General features: G+C 43.6%; 1 non-coding gene across 1 annotated transcript; it reads left to right on the top strand.

Moving 5' to 3' along the window:
* The first annotated feature begins 1,738 nt into the window (after nt 1–1,738).
* LOC115030990 lies at nt 1,739–1,870 on the top strand. The gene has a single exon (XR_003836582.1). It is a non-coding gene; the product is annotated as a small nucleolar RNA SNORA17 (small nucleolar RNA).
* The last annotated feature ends 10,691 nt before the right edge of the window (nt 1,871–12,561 follow it).

The following is a 12,561-nucleotide window of genomic DNA, read 5'->3' as shown; positions in this document are numbered from 1 at the left end:
TATGCAGAGGACCTAGGTCAGACCCCAGGTCTCTGTGAGTCCTCATGAGTTCCAGTCAGTTGACTCTGTGGGCTGTGCTCTTATAGTGTCCCTCCCCCTCTTGTTCCTCTGATCCATCCTCCTCCTCTTCCTCCTCCTCCTCCTCCTCTTCCTCCTCCTCTTTCTCCTCCTCCTCCTCTTCTTCCTTCTCTCCCTCCTCCTCTCCCTCCTCCTTTTCTCCCTCCTCCTCTCTCTCCTCCTTCTCTCCCTCCTCCTCTCCCTCCTTCTCATTCTCCTATCCCTCCTCCTCCTCCTCTCCCTCCTCCTCCTCCTCCTTCTCTTTCTCCCCCCTCCTCCTCTTCTTCCTTCTCCTCTCCCTCCTCCTCCACCACCACCACAGGATTCCCTGAGCTTTGCCTAATGTTTGGCTGTGGGCCTCTGCATCTACTCCCATCAGTTGCTGGATGAAGTCTCTTTGGTCTCTCTGATGACGATTCTGTTAGGCTCTCGTCTCAGAACTCTCTCTAATGAGGTCAAACTGTAGGTGAAAGATTTTGTGGCTGGGTTGGTGAACCAATGCCAACACTTGAGGCCTTGTCTGGTTAGAGAAGATGGCCTGTTCAGGCTCTCTGTCCCCCATTCCCAGGAGTCTTTGCTAAGGTCACTCTTGTAGATTCCATGGGCTTTTCATTGCGTTATGTTTCTACCTTGCACCCGGAATTTTCTCCAATATTTTCTACCTCTCCCCAGCCTGATCTCCCCCTGTTCCTAATCACACACACCTCCAGTCCACCCACAAAAATCTATTCTCTTCCTTTCCCAGGGAAGCTGTTTCATCCTCCCTTAAGCCCTCCTTGTTACTTAGCCTCTCTGGGTTTGTGGACGGTAGCATGATTGCCTTGTACTTTATAGCTAATAACCACTTTTTATACGTGAGTACTCACCATGGTTGTCTTTCTGGGTCTAGGTTACCTCACTCTGGATGTTGTTGTTGTTTTTTTTCTAATTCCATGTATTTGCCTGCAAATTTCATGATGTCATTTTTTTTAAACAGCCGAGTAATACCCTATCATATACATACACCATATTTTCTATATCCAACTTTGGTTGAGGGACATTTAGGTCATCTCCAGTTCCTGGATACTATGAATAAAGCTGCTACGAACATAGTTGAGCAAAGGCAGACATTCAGTTTTACCAGCATCACTTGTTAAAGAGACTGTCTTTTTACCAATGCATATTTTGGCATCTTTACAAAAAACAAAACAAAACAAAACAAAACAAAACACCATTCAGGTGGCTCTGTCTCTGTAGGTTCAGAATGTGTCCTCTGTTCTACCCATTGATCAGTGTGTCACCTTTTGTGCCTATTCCATGCTGTTTTGATTGTTCTGCAATATAACCTGGGATCAGGCACACTTATTGTCCCAGCATCCGTCTGTGTGCTCAGTGTCTCTCTGGCTGTCTGGGCTCCTCTGTGCTTCCTTATTATCTTTTGAAACATTTTATTTTATGTGTGATTAGTCTATATGTAGCTAAGAATACCACAGGCATGAAGTGTCGGCGGAGTCCAGAAGAGGATCACATTCCTGGAGATGGAGTTACAGGTGATTGTGAACCAACATGTGGGTGCTGGGAACCAAACCAGAGTCCTCGGGAAGAGCATCAAGGGCTCTTTTTTTTAACTGCTGGAGTCATCTCTCCAGCTCCTCAATATTAATTTTAAGTTGTTTTCCTGTGCCTGAAAAGAATAACATTGAGTGCCCCTAGAGGTGTTGCAGGTGTGGCTGCTGTGTCACATGTGTGTCCAGAGGTGGCAGAGAGGAGAGAGGCTATGTCTATGCTCACTGTTCTGACCTGTGAACTTCTGAATGGTTAGTAGCCTAACATTCCCTCAAGAAAGGGAGCCTGAGATGACCACCAATCTGGAGTCAGAGGATTCGGATAAGGAACTGGCCTGAGATGACACCAGTCTGGTGCCAAGCAGGTCCAGGCAGGCTCCCAGGGTAGGAAGCAAGCTAGAGACTAGAAGAACCCTGCCTGGGACCGTGGACCCTGGGCGTGAGTGAGCCTGAGACAGATGTTCCCTGCAAGGTGCGACTTCTGTGGGCTGAGCCAGTTCAGGAGTCAACCCAAGATGATCCCCATGGGTCCCAGACAGGGAGTTAGCCTGAGATGCCCACTAATCCTGTGTCATGCAGACCTGGTAGAGGGTTGTGGGTAGACCATGTTTGAGATGACCCCTATCTGACACACAAACAGGGCATAACACTCCAGAGACCACTTCTGAGATGACCCTTGACACCAAAGATGCCAGATGCTGCTAAGAGGAGCACGTAAGTGGTGGCAAAATGGAAGAGAAAGAGAAGCAGAAGGATACGTGCACAATGAAGAGAGGCAGAACTGGAGACTTGAGGGTAGTGAGGAACGGCCCAATGTGAGTAGCCTGGATAACCTGTGCTACCAGTGGGGGCCACATCTGGGTCCATGGCCCGGCAGTGCAGGGTCTGTTACCATCAAAGGTCAGGCAGAAGTCCCTGGTCTGGGTTGTAGGGCAGGGACATTTTATGCCTGAGGGCCATGCAGAACTGGCTCCACCCTTCTCCTGGGCATTGTGGGAAAGCTGGCCTGGGGGTCATGAAAGCAGGACGGCTGACCCTACCCCTCACTAGCTGCATCACTTGGAAGAGCAGGCCCTACACCTCGCCTGGGCAACATAGTAGAGCTAGCCTGATGTTGAGGTTGCAAGTGAGCCATCTGTGAGGGTGTGAGTGCAGGAGAGGTGTTCCTACCTTTTTTTTTTTTTCTGGGCGGTGGCATGGATGAGGGAGAGATGCTCTCCTCCCCTCCCTCATCCCTCAAGATCTATGGCAGGTGGGAGAGCTGGCCTTAGTATCATGAGAGTGGGAGAACTAGCCATGTTCCTTACCAGCTGCAACACTTTGGAGAGAGAGCCCTGCACTTTATCTGAGCAGCAGGCCAGAGCTGGCTCTAGTTGCAGGGTTTGCTGATGAGCAGGCCCCAAGGGTGTGAGAATGGGGGAGCCAGCAGGCTGACCAGCTCAGATACCTCTCAGGCCCAGATCCTGGGCTTTGAATTGGCCCACCCCAACATCTACCCCATCGATGAACTGCTGGAGTGCATGAAGGGGCTGGTCCTACAGATCCAAAACTATAGATCTCCACGACCTAGGGCAACTACAGGGTAACACAGAGAAGTCCCAGTGAGGTTCCAGTATTGAGAGTAGCAGAAGCTGGCTCAAACCAGACCAATGAGTCACTGCAATGAACATTTGCAAGCAAAGATGTTGTGTGGACAAAAGGGTGACGTCCTGTGAGACATTACAGCTTCCACAATGAGATTCCCCCTCCCCTCTGTTGCAGTGGNGTTTGTAAGGGTGGAGGATGGGTACAAGGAGAGATGAGTCCACAATGAGATTCCCCCTCCCCTCTGTTGCAGTGGAGTTTGTAAGGGTGGAGGATGGGTACAAGGAGAGATGAGTGGGATTGGGGTACATGGTATCAAGTTCACAAAGAACCAATAAAAAAGTTAAAATAATAACATTGGAATTTCGATGAGGATTGGATGAAGTTTGTAGATTACTTTTGGCATTATAGCGGTCTCCACAACATTATATTTTCCAATCTGTGAACATGGCAGTTCTTTTGATATTTCAGTGTCTTCTTAAGATTCTTACTTGAATGTTTAAACGTTTTCTTTGTAAAGATCTGCTATTTTCTTGGCTCGGTTTATTCCAAGGTATGAGTGGGATTGCTTTTCTGATTTATTTATCAACAGGTTTGTTATTGGTACATAGCAAGAGCACTGATCTTTGTATGTTTGCTTTATGTGTTCTTCCACTTTGCCAAAAGTATTAATCAGACTTAAGAGTTCAGGGTCTTTTACACATAAGATCATATCATTTTCAAATAAGAACACTTTGATGTCTTCGATTTCTTTTTTTTTTTAAATCCATTTTGTTTTCTTCTCCTGTCTTATTGCTCTAGCTGTAGCTTTAAGCACTATTTTTAATAAAAGTAGACACCTTTGTCTTGGTCATGATTTTAGCTTTGGCCAATTTCATATATGATGGCTATAGGTTCATTGCATATAGCTGTAATCATGTTGAGATGTGTGTCTTCTACTGGTCTTTCTAGAAGACATTCCCCAGTATTTCTATCTCCTTAGTGAATGTCTTTGTTTTATCTTGTGTTGACTTATTTTATTCAGATATTTCTGTTCCTTTCCATCTGTTTAAGAGTTTATTTGTACACTCTTTGATTCCTTTGAACATATTTATAATCATACTTTTGATTTTTTTTCTGGCTTGGAATTTCATTTAATTCCTTCTCATTGCTGGATATTACTGTGGGGATAGTAATTTTTGGGGAGAGTCATGTTTCCTTGACTTTTCATATTTCTTATGTTTTTGCATTGAGATTTATGTATTTGGGATCAAGTAATTGGATGACTTATTCTTCTAGTGGAACTTCTTCCAATATTCAAGAAACACTAGTTTGAAGTAGAGGTAAGTTGTTGCTTCTATCCATTGGACTGGGGAGTCTAGCTAGGTAGTTAGACTCATAGCCTAGCACTTTGGGCCTTAGGCACAGTTCCTTAGTGTTACCCTAGAAATAGGGATTGTTCATGGAAACAATCACTGTTAGCATGATGTTAATGAACATGATAACCACTATGATAATACAGTAAAAATCAGTTAAATAGCCACCATCTGATTTGACTCCATTGATTTTAAGAAGTGAATTGGTTTGGAATGATGGCTTGGTGGGTAAATACATTTGCTGCCAAGCCTGCTGCCGGCTTAAGTCCTTAGTGGTGGAAAGATCTGAATCTCATAAGCTATCCCATGATTTCCAGATCTGTGCCCTGGCACAGATATTAGTTATCGAGGGTATGAGTGGGATAAAAAAAAACAGAGTAAGGATAGTGATTAGTTTTGTGGTTAAATAAAAAAAAAAAAAGAAAAGTGGAGGAGAGGAAAATAAATAGAAATGGAACAACAGGGGAGAGTGTGGGCAGCTCTGGCTGATGGCAGACAGAAACCAGAAAGGGGAAAATGTCATCCAATGGCCTACGACAATCCCACTAGATAGTCTTGAAGGAAGTAGGTAGATAGAAGTAGGATTAGAAATGGAAAAAGGAAAAATCTCATGGAAGTCATTAGTTTATAACTTCCTTATTGGTCAAATGTTTTGTGCTGTGGGAGGAAATAACTTTCTGCTCTGGCTTGTCGATAATTAAATGTCAAGTTTCCAAGTAGCCGTGTATTACCCCAAGTGCTTTCTTTCTTTATGATGGAAAAGAAGCAGCCTGAAAATTTGAACTCTGTCATCTCTCATTTGTGTGACTTCTAAGTTAGCTAATTCATCTCTCTGAGCCTTAGAATCCCTGTTTGCAGAGTAAGGGGAGTAATGCGAGAGACACAGAAAGGGAGGGGCTTGACTTATTTGACACAGTAGGAGCAGCTGATAGACACTGTGATATATATACGTTGAGATATGTGGACGGACATCCAATTGATGGATAGAAACAGCCATGGACAGACAGATACTAGTGAGCAGACTCTAATGAATGGATAGAGAATGATGGATGGAGAAAGAGTGTGAAGGATAAGAAGGGGATATGATGAGGATTAGGCCCATGGTGAATAAGCAGAACCTGCAATGTGTAGATGGAGACTGTGATAGGCTTGTGATGGATAGAACAGTAGACACATGCAGACTGTGGCGGATAGTGATTGTGATGGGAACTGTGATTGTGGGACCTGGAAGGAGGCTGTGATGGGGGAGTGGAGACTGTGATGGACAGATGGTGACGGTGATGGATGGATTCACGATGGAGCCTGTGGGGGATGGATGGATCCTTATAAACAGACTGATATAGGTTGGTATGATAGATAGAAGCTGTGATGGATAAAGATTTTGATGGGGTGAGGACTGTGATTGTCAATCGGTGACTGTGATAGATGGATGCTCTAATGTGATGGATGTGTGAAGGATAAAGGAAGACTGATGAAGATGGATAGTGTGGTAAATGGAAGTAGTAGTGGGTAAGACTTTGATGGGAGATTGAAGCCATCCTAGGTAGATGGGGTTATAGTAGATGTGAGGCTGTTATAACCTTTCTGGGATATGAAGCTAGACAAATGTCAAATTATTTGAACAGAACTGTGGTTCCTCTGTGGCAGACATTGTAGGGGTCTCTCAGTTCTTGTATTTTTGTAGGAATGACTTCACTCAAGAGACACAAACGTTTTGCACACACACACACACACACACACACACACACACACACACACACACACTTAGCAAAGCAGCAGTTAAGTTAGTGAAACTGAGAAGAACACTTCAAAGAGGCTCTGGAGTAGGCTGCCCTGAGAGGAGCAGAGTAGCACCCTAGTAGAACCTAGTGGGTTCTGTGTGGTGAATTTTTGTTTGTTTTGTTGAGACAGGGTTTCTCCAAGTAGCCTTTCTCACTATGTAGATCATGCTGGCTTTTAACTCACAGAAATACACATGCCTCTGTCTCCCAGGTGCTGGGAATAAAGTTATACAATACCATGACCAGCTGTCTTGTAGATTTTTAGTTACTTTTATGACTATTTAAGAAGTGAGTGGCAAATTCATGGGATAAGACTCTTTTTCCCAAATCATAGTGGATTTTCCTTTTAGGGCATTTCTTCCCATGATTTCTACAAAAGTGGAGGAGTGTCAAAACAGCAGTGCAGGTGATCTTTGGATGACATCATCTCTTTTTGAGACCAAGGATCCTTTGTTAGCGTACGTGTGTGGGCAAATGCCCAGGTGGCCTAGTTTCTGGTGTAGCGGAAACAGCTCGACTGCAGCTTCAAGGATAGCTAACCACAAAGGGGCACCTGACCTTCAGGCAACAGAGCTACATGATGCAACTGCAGTTTTCCTCAGTGACATCACAGTTAACTCCCTGTCTGGAATAGAGATAAGAATGTAGAGGACACTTTAATATTCTATCCATTCAACAACAACAGCAACAACAACAACAACAACAACAACAACAAAAAGCAGTAAGTTTACTCTTGGGGTGCAGTCTATGAGCTTTCTAACTATAGCTGCTTAACCAGATTTACCGTATCAGGCATGAGTCTTCTCCTGTGGAGTAGGCTTTAAATACAATTAGAAAGCAGTTTGGGACCCCCATGACATTCATGCCATGATCGCAATGATGGGCATATTTGCCATGCTAATTGTTAATAGAGCTCACAGGATTCACCCTGGGTAAGACTTTTCTCCCTGAGCAGCCTGTATAGAACCTTCTGGTACTCTGAAAGTTTGTTAGCAGAGAGAAATCTTCTAGATCATTGGTTTCTCCTTGTACTATGACGAAAGTATGTGGTGTCTTTAGCAACAGGGTCTTACATCAAGTTCTGGTGGGCAACCAAGAGCAATGGTGATCGTCCAATTCAGGCCCATGTATTTACCTTCCTTAGTGTTTCTTACTTCATGATTTTAATCCTAACATTCCTCTTTTTGTTGTTGTTGTTGTTATTGTTTGTGTTTTTAATTGGATATTTTCTTTATTTATATTTCAAATGTTATCCCCTTTCCTGGTTTTCCCTCTGAAAAACACCCTACCCCTATCCTCTTCCCTCTTCCCCTGCTCACCAACCCACCTACTCCTGCTTATTGGCCCTGGCATTCCCCCATACTGGGGCATAAGAAACTTCATAGGACAAAGGGCATCTCCCCCCCATTGATGTCTGACTAGGCCATCCTTTGCTGCATATGCAGCTGGAGCCATGAGTCCCACCATGTGTTTTCTTTGGTTGGTGGTTTAGTCCCTGGGAGCTCTGGGGGTACTAATTAGTTCATATTGTTGTTTCTCCTATTGGGCTGGGAACCCCTTCAGCTCCTTGGGTCCTTTCTCTAGCTCCTTCATTAGGGACCCTATGCTCAGTCCAATGGATGACTGTGAGCATCCACTTCTGTATTTGTCAGTCACTGGCAGAGCCTCTCAAAGGACAGCTATATCAGGCTCCTGACAGCAAGCTCTTGTTGGCATCCACAACAGTGTCTGGGTTTGGTGATTGTATATGGGATGGATACCCAGGTGGGGCAGTCTCTGGATGGTCATTTCTTCAGTCTCTACTCCACACTTTGTCTCTGTAACTCCTTCCATGGATGTTTTGTTCCCTGTTTCTAAGATAGATCGAAGTATTCACACTATGGTCTTCCTTCTTCTTGAGTTTCATGTGGTTTGTGAATTGTATTTTAGGTATTCTAAGCTTCTTGGCTAATATCCACTTATCAGTGAGTACATATCATGTGTGTTCTTTTGTGATTGGGTTACCTCACTCAGGATGATATACTCCAGATCCACCCATTTGCCTATGATTTTCATAAATTCATTGTTTTTAATACTGAGTAGTACTCCATTGTGTAAATGTACCACATTTTCTGTATCCATTCCTCTGTTGAGGGACATCTGGGTTCTTTCCAGCTTCTGGCTATTATAAATAAGGCTGCTATGAACATAGTGGAGTATGTGTCCTTATTACCAGTTGGAACATCTTCTGGGTATATGTCCAGGAGTGGTATTGCTGGGTCCTCGGTTAGTACTATGTCCAATTTTCTGAGGAACCACCATACTGATTTCCAGAGTGGTTGTACCAGCTTGCAATCCCACCAGCAATGGAGGAGTGTTCCTCTTTCTCCACACCCTTGCCAGCATCTGCTGTCATCTGAGTTTTTGATCTTAGCCATTCTGACTGGTGTGAGATGGAATCTCAGGGTTGTTTTGACTTGCATTTCCCTGATGATTAAGGATGTTGAACATTTTTCAGGTGCTTCTCAGTCATTTGGTATTCCTCAGTTGAGAATTGTTTGTTTAGCTCTGTACCCCATTTTAAAATAAGATTATTTGTTTCTCTGGAGTCTAACTTCTTGAGTTCTTTGTATGTATTAGATATTAGCCTTCTATTGTATGTAGAAGATCTTTTCCCAATCTGTTGGTGATTTTTTTTTGTCTTATTGACAGTGTCCTTTGCCTTACAGAAGCTTTGCAATTTTATGAGGTCCCATTTGTCGATTCTTGATCTTATATCACAAGCCATTGATGTTCTGTTCAGGAAATTTCCCCCTGCGCTCATATGTTCAAGGCTCTTCCCCACTTTTTCACTGTAAGTTTCAGTGTACCTGGTTTTACCTAACATTCCTCTTGATAATAACATTTGTTTTTACCCTAACACATCTACAGGGATCTTGACTCTTGAGGGAGGAGTTGTGGGTTGCAAGACCTTCTCTATTGAGCAGAACTGGGCATCTGATATTTCTTTGGAATGATAGGCAAATTATGGTTCATATAATCACTCCAGACCTCCTTGTCAAGTAGGACTTCCAGGACAGTGAAATCACTCTATATTGAATAGATATCAAGTACAGTTTGAAGAAATGGTCCTTACTACCTGTTACCCATTGTAATCCTCACAGTCTACATTTATCTAGCACTTCTTGGGAAGCAGGACCTGCATCTACTGCTTTAAGAGACAATCATGTTAAACCTCTGAGCCCTTCCTACAAGGTGGGTGCCAATATAATCACCCTGAAAGTGTTAGGCTGATATGAGCGGAGAGACCTGGCTTCCCACAGTCTAGCTGCCTCCCCAGACATTGGCATTTCCTTCTGCTGGTGATGGCCCAGAGCTCACAGTCACCAGCTCTTTGATGCCCAACTCCAGGCTCCGTATTTTTATTTCTTTGAGTCCTTTATGCTTCTCTCTTTGCTTTGCTCCTTCTCATCCCTCTAGGCTCAACCCTGTACCCTCATTTTAGAAGTTCTTCTTGGACTTTATTCTCCTGAAGGCCCCCCATGCTCCAACTGTCTCACGTTTGCCAGGCTTATTTTCTCCCCAGTGCCTGTTAAGATCTATCCTGATGTCCTTATTTGTTTTTCTGTTTGTCTCTCACCCTGCACCAGTACTGCACCATAAGATCTATGCAGTCAGGGGAAAGAGGGCTAATTTTAACTACCTGTCCACAAGTCCTCTATCAATTGCCTAGTGAGTGTTTGCTGAGATGGGTGAGAAGACAAAAGAATGAATGAATTGTAACTGTAGATGCTGTTGCTATCAAGTTCCTGGAGTCACTCAAAGACTCCATCAACACCAGTTCCATGGCTAGTGTTTTAGGGTTTTACTTCTGTGAAGAGATACCATGACCAAGGCAACTCTTATAAGGACAACGTTTAATTGGGGCTGGTGTACAGGCTCAGAGGTTCAGTCCATTATCATCATGGTAGGAGCATGGCAGTGTCTAGGCAAGTGTGATGCAGGAGGAGCTGAGAGTTCTACCTCTTTATCTGAAGGCCACTAGAAGAAGACTGGCTTCCAGGCAGCTAGGATAAGGGTATTAAAGCCCACACCCACAGTGACACACCTATTCCAACAAGGCCACACCTACTCCAACAGGGCCACACCTAATAGTGCCACTCCCTGGGCCAAGCATATACAAACCATCACAGCTAGGCATGATGCTATGTACCTTTTATCCCAGCACTAGGGAGGCAGAGGCATGCAGAGCTTTGTGAGTTCAAGGACAATTTAGTTTGCATAGAGAGTTCCAGGGCAGCCAGGGCTGCCCTATGCCAAAAATGAAATCAAAACAAAACCCAGTTCAATCTCACAGTTACATGACAACCAATCAAACAACCACAGGGATGTACTTTGTGGCTGGCCATGGTGGTCTATGCTATAATCCTAGCATCCATAGGCCAAAACAAGAGTTTAAGGATAGCCTGGGTTACATGCGAGACTGTCTCAAAGTAGACATTTCTTTGGGATGAACCATATTTGCCACACATGTGAGGGGAACAGGGAACTTTGATAAATTTCCAGTTCTGCAGATTCCCACTTGCTCAAATCTTTCTATTTGCTTTGATGATCATCCCTTGGGAATGGAGGAAAACCTTCAGGCCACCTTAATCATGGATCCTAGTGACTCAGTGCCAAAGAGAGTCATTATGCCCGAAACCTAACAAATTGTTCCTATTCTCTATGGATGCTCTCTTGTGTGGCTGCAGGTTTCTTGGTAGATTCAACAGTTTGCAGAGGAGGAGCGATTTCTGACTTGGAATACAGACACCTGGTTTCAGATTCCTGTTTGTCAAATGACAGCCTCTGGCTGAGTCTCATTTTCAGCACATGTGATGTTGGGGCTGGAGGCAGAGATCCTCTAATAAGGAAATGTAAGCTACCAAACCTGGTGCAGGATCTGTATTTATAAATAAAGTTTCGTTGAGGCACAACCATGTTAATTCACTTTCACAGGGTACTTTTTCTGTTTGTTGACTTGCTACAGTGAGCTGTATCAGAGGCCGTGCGGATGATATGTAGTATCTGGCTTTGTACAGAAAAAATTCCTGTCCCCTTTTGTTTTGTTTTTGTTAGTCAAGGTCTTGCAATGTAGCCCAGCCTGGCTTCAAACTCAGAGCAGTGATTATAGCTGTGTACCACATAGTCGGCTAGTCTTTTTGTATGTAGTGAATTAATTCCAGAAAGAGAAAGAGAAAGCATCACATAAAAATTAAAAATGAAAAGACAAAATTGATATAATCTTAGGAAAGGAAAGATGAAGGTTGAGAAATATTCTTCCATGGTCCAGATGCTTGCTTGAGTTTATCCAGTGTTGAAAGGAACGTCTACTCTCTGAGAGAGGCCCACATGTGACAGGGGTTATCATATTTAAATGGTTGCAATCAATTTAAAGGATGTGAATCCCTTGGAGAGTCTGTACTGGAGGAGGATTTTCACTGAAACCCCACAAAGCTGTCAAGATGAGCACCCACAGACCCACAGCACCCAATTGTGCTTCAGTTTTGAAGTAATCTGCCAGAAGTCATGATTCATCTGTAATTCATCATTTTGGAAGCTGTGCTCATTTGGTGATATAAATTTCTATCATGTATCTTTGCATATTGTCAAAATGTGTCATTCAACAAATGGATGGTACAAACAACATTTTAGAGGCGGGTCTTTTAAAGGATGCATGTTTTAGGCATGGCTCAGTTAGAACTGTTTATCTGAAACTCATCAATGTCTGCCCCAATCATACATTGCTAATAAATATGTGTCCAAGGTCCCTTTGATCATGAAAATACCCTGACACTGTCTTTATTTTCTTTTTAATTACATGTATGTATGTATGTATGTATGCATGCATGCATGCATGTGAGCCATGGCTCACATGTGAATAACTTGTAGCTTTTTAAAAAAGATTTATTTATTTTAATTTTTATGAGTACACTGTTGCTGTCTTCAGACACACCAGAAGAGGGCATCAGATTCTATTACAGATGGTTGTAAGCCACCTTGTGGTTGTTGAGAATTGAACTCAGGACCTCTGCAAGAGCAGTCAGTGTTCTTAACTGCTGAGCCATCTCTCCACTCCAACTTGGAGCTATTGGTCTCTCCTCCTCCTCCTCCTCCTCCTCCTCCTCTTTCTCCTTCTTTTTTGGGGGGGGGGTGTTTCGAGACAGAGTTTCTCTGTGTAGCCCTGGCTGTCCTGGAACTCACTTTGTAGATCAGGCTGGC

Source organism: Mus caroli, chromosome 4 (assembly GCF_900094665.2).
Source record: "Mus caroli chromosome 4, CAROLI_EIJ_v1.1, whole genome shotgun sequence".
NCBI lineage: Eukaryota > Metazoa > Chordata > Mammalia > Rodentia > Muridae > Mus > Mus caroli.
Note: the sequence above shows the minus strand (reverse complement) of the source record. Positions and strands in the feature narration are given on the sequence as shown.